The following is a 5,368-nucleotide window of genomic DNA, read 5'->3' on the forward strand; positions in this document are numbered from 1 at the left end:
AATATAAAAGTTATAGAGATTTTTTTAAAAAAAGATTTTTTGTCGATTTCTTCCATATCCGCACTTATGACACAAATGTGAAATATTGTAAATCACATGGAACAAAGTGACAAAAAAATTTTCCATCTTTGCCTCAATAAATTAAATACTTCTAAATCGAAAATTGAAATTCTGATTTTTGAAATGTGTTTTTAAACTTGTAAATTTTTAAAATATTAATTTTATAACTGAAAAAAGTTTATGCTTTCCCGTCGAGGCGAGGATATCTCGGAAACTGGAGCAGATAGCAGAAAGCCGACTAGAAATTCAGAAAGCGCATACCGGAAACCCCTAGAAACCTCCTGTATCTCAAAAAGTCAAAAATGGCGTATGGAACACTTAAGCATGACACCGACGATATAAAGACATGAATATAGTTAAACGTATCGAGATGCAACGATTGCGTTGGCTAGGCCATATCATAAGAATGAGCAATGATGAACCCGCTAAAAAGGCGTATGAATACAAGCCACATGGCGGTGCACGCAGAATCGGCAGGCCTAAGCTTCGATGGAGCATACAAGTGGATGAAGAAATGAAAAGGCGCGGTATTACAAAAAGCGAAGCGAAAAACAGAGAGGATTGGAGATTTTTTCATAGTTCGGTCTATGGAACAAATGTTCTGTAATGGGCCAGCTAAGTAAGTAAGTAAGATAAAAAATGTAATGTTAAGTAAAGAAAACAATTACCAAATCATAAAACAAAACAGTTTTGTGACAAATAACCAACTATGAAACACTTCAAAAAACGGTGTCCACTTTAGATCGAGAATGACTGTACCGATAATCATATATTTTTGTGGGCTTATTGAGTACAAAACCACCCCAACACTCACTTGCCGCTTCTGTAATATCTGTGGAACAATTATACTATATTATTAAGTACATAAAAATTGTTTCCTTAAAGAAGAGACTACTCAATATTTTAACAAAGTTTGAATTTTAAAAGTCCGCCATTTTTTACATTATTACATATTTTTCATGGGGGCCACCGTGGTGCAATGGTTAGCACGTCCGCCTTACACTCAGAAGGTCTGCGGTTCGAATCCCAGGCCAAGCAACATCAAATTTTCAACGGTGGCAAAATTCCCCCTCAGTAATGCTGGCGACATTTCCTGAGTGTTTAAGCCATGAAAAACTTCTCTACAAGTGGTGTCGTAAGACACGCCGTTCGGACTCGGCAATAAAAAGTAGGTCCCATATCATTGAGCCAATATGAATCGGCGTGCACTCATTGATATGAGAGAAGTCTCCCTTGTCCCTTCGGGGATGTTGTGGGAACATATGTATGTATGTATGTATTACATATTTTTCAAATTCCATCGTCTAAAGACAAGATTGTTAGATACTAAGCCAATAGAAATATGTGATGATCCGTCCAGTCGTTTTCGAGAAAGAGCGGACACCGCAACACGCTTTTTTAAAAACAGTGTCTCATATATGGCCCTTTGCCACAAACCTATGCAATATTTATCAACAAAAAAATTACCGCAGGTAGAACAAAATGTGCCTTTCCTCATGAAAAAATATCTGTTAAACAAGTCTGGTACTTTTCTTGGAAAAAAAATTATAAAAATGATGTTTTTGAGCTACACGACTAGGAGTGACCCTTTGAACAAAACTAATACAAATATAGTTTTAAAAGGTTAATTAATTGCATCTTTACATTATACATACATATTTTCTGCTTTAATAAGTTTTGTTGTTCGAGAGTTCATATGTTCAAACAGAGATATACTTCGTATTTAAACACCCTTACAAATATGTACAGATCAAACTTGTAAATTAGTTTCATGCATATTGTGTTTGCCGTTCAAAAATATTTTAGGCTATGGAAACAATTTCATTTCCGATCGTTTTAAAATCTTTTCAGAATTTAAAAAATGCCTACGGAAATTGATTATTGCAAACAGCATGGAGCGTATGTGCAACACAGACACAGAACTGTTACCCTCAGCACTCATTCGTCGTGGGGGTAATATTTCCAGTGCATGATGGTGTACATTAGGGTGATGTTGCATGCATGGTGTATATAGTAGTGTTCCTTTACTTGCCTGAGGTTACCATTTCCTAACATTTTTAACTTTCAAAGCGTTCCAAACCCCCAGAAGTGGTAAAACTGGAAGCAAATTGTACGAGAAATAGAGAACGAAAATTATTTTTTCTTCTACCACAGGCTCCCAGACATATTTCTTCGGGTAAAAAAGGGAAGAACTGATTTTTCGACATTTGTTTGACGATTATTTGGCAATAAAGAAAACATAAACAAAAACAAAAGAAAACCAGTAAAGAAAGGATCAAAGTCGGGCGGGGCAGACTATGTAATACCCTACACCACTGTGAGTATGTAAAATATACATATATGGGAGCTAAATCCAAATCAGACCAAATGTTGATATAATTTTTCACATTTATTTGTAGAACAAATTCCGTCACATAGTCCACATTTCATCAAAATTGGACATATATAGCGTGTTTCGTGCATGAAATACCTCAAATCGGTCGAAAATATATATATGGGAGCTATCTCCAAATCTGAACCGATTTCGATATGATTTGCCACAGTTATTTCTAGACTAACCACCGCCACACATTCCAAATTTCATTGAAATCGGACTAATATTCGTGCATCAAATACCTCAAATCTGCCTAAAATAATAAAATATATGAGAGCTATATCTAAATCTGAACCGATTTCGATATAATTTGGCGCTCTTATTTCTAGGCCAAATCCCGGCAAACATTCCAAATTTTATTGAAATCGTACATATATAGCGCGTTTCGTGCATCAAATACCTAAAACCGGCCGAGAATATGTATGGGAGGTATAGCCAAATTTGAACCAACTTCTATATAATTTGGCACACTTATTTCTAGGCTAAATACCGTCGCACATTGCAAATTTAATTGAAATCGGACATATTTAGCGTCTTTTGTGCACCAAATGCCTTAAATCGGGCGAAGATATATATGGCGAACATATTTCATAAAGCCCCGCATTGAACGGCAGCGACCGATTTTCGGTATTTTTAAAATTTTATTCAAAATAGTGAGTCACAATGGTGAGTATATTAACCACACCGAAGGAAAGATCCGCCGTAAATCGATCTTCCGCGTTATGGCGTGATGAAGTTTTTGCTAGAGACCCTGTAAGCCGTCAGGAATTAGCGTTATATCTTTCTTCACTGTTGCTTTAGCTTATTTTTGAGATGACATGTTTTCCGTCGAATCGAATGAGAATTATGTTCGTAGAGCACCTCGACCTTCTAACTCGCTTCCTTCAATGTCCTTTTCGTCCTTTATTGTAAGAGCCGCTATAAAATTACCACAAGATGACGTTTTTCAGCTTCGAAATGTTCTGCAAAAATATCGCTCAGAAAAATTTAGGTATGACTCTCATTGACAAGTTTTTGTATCAGTATATGAGTTTTATGAAAACCCAGGGAGTATTTTTTTAATTTGTAAAAAAAATTTTAAATATTTCGAAAAAATAAAAAAAAAATACAAAAAAAAAAAATAATTTTTTTGTCATTTATGGTTTAATAGCTGAATTCGGTGCGCTTCGAAACCCCGACTGAGATGAAGTATATATGAGGCTCTCAGCGCCAAAACGGCCTAACAAACATGCCCAAAAAACCAAACCAAACATATTGCATTATTTACTTATTTAACTGGCCCATTACAGAATATTTGTTCCATAGACCGAACTAAAAAAAGATCTCCAATTCTCTCTGTTTAGTGCTTCACTTGTTGGCATACCGCGCCTTGTCATCTCTTCATCCACTTGTTTGTGCCATATATTCTTTGGCCTGTCAATTCTGCGTGCACCGCCATGTGGCCCGATCTTTCGAAGAATTTTTCTCTCAAACACGCCAAGCACTGCCTTATCTGCTTGCACAAGTACCCAGGCTTCGGAACCATATATCAGCACGGGTAGCATCAGTGTTTTGTAAAGCGTTATTTTTGTTTGACGAGATGTGTTTTGTTTACGGCTGTGCCGAAGTATACGAAGTTTTTGTCCCGATTTACATTAGGCGAGTTAACTTGCGGCAAGTTTTCTCGTTCTCTTTTAAACTTGCCTCTTGCATTTATACAAACAATTCTCTTTCGGCAAGTTTTGTTTTCAAAACATTGGAAATAATGTCAAAAACGAAAACTATAAAAGGAATTGCCTGAAAATTGCCGGTACGAGAAATTTTTTCCACTTCCATACAACTTACGTGTCTCACCTACAAACTGGGACTTGCCGCAAGTAAACTCGCCTAATTTAAATTGGGACTTTTCTACCTCAAAATTATAGGAACAAACTTCAACAGTTGGTCCGATCTCAATGGACGCATTGCGCGTCGACACTTGTTCTCCTCGCCGTGTACCGCCAGACCCACTTTAACAGATTCTCCTTCGACCTTCATAAAAGTATCGGTTACTTCTTTTACTGATCGTCCCATGATGTCTATATCATCAGCATAAACAAGTAACATGTGGCTATTGGTGTAGATTGTGCCACTTCTTTTGACGTTTGCCTCTCGTATAACTTTTTCTAGCAGGATGTTGAAAAGATCACACGAAAGGCCGTCTCCTTGCCTGAAACCTCTTTTGGTACAAAATTCTTCGGAGAGATTCTTTCCTGCTTTAACTGAAGATCTTGTGTCAGTTATAGTCATTTTACAAATCCGAATGAGCTTTACGGGGATACCAACTTGAGACATTGCATGGAATACCTTTGAACGTAGCGTGCTGTCGATGGCTGCTTTATAAGCGACAAAAAGGTGATATGCGTCGATCTGCATCTCTTGGGTCTTCTCCAGGATTTGCCGCATGGTAAATATCTAGTCAATAGTGGACTTGTCAGGTCTAAAGCCACATTGGAATGGTCCAATTATTTCGTTGACCATGGGCTTTAGTCGTTCGCACAATATCCCTGACACTATCTTATAGGCAATAGGGAGAAGACTTTTGCCCCTATAGTTGGAGCATAAAGTCTTATCTTCTTTCTTATGGAGGGGACACAGGATACTCAGGTTCCAATCGTCGGGTACGCGTTCTTCCTACAAGATGGAGCTAACTAGTTGATGCAAACACCTTATCTGCGTGCCGCCTCCGGTTTTAAACAGCTCGGCCGGTAGGCCATCAGCTCCTTCTGCCTTATTATTCTTCAGCCGGTTTATTGCTGTCTTTACCTCATCTTGGCCGGGTGGTATACATTCAATACCATCTTCTGGGATTGGATCTGTGGTATCTTCGTCGACTTCGCTACCAACAGTTTGGAAAAATGGTCTTTCCATATCCTTAGCACACTATCTGTATCAGTTACCAGATTACCTCGCTGG

Source organism: Musca autumnalis, unplaced genomic scaffold (assembly GCF_047663935.1).
Source record: "Musca autumnalis isolate F117 unplaced genomic scaffold, ASM4766393v1 scaffold_122, whole genome shotgun sequence".
Lineage (NCBI taxonomy): Eukaryota > Metazoa > Arthropoda > Insecta > Diptera > Muscidae > Musca > Musca autumnalis.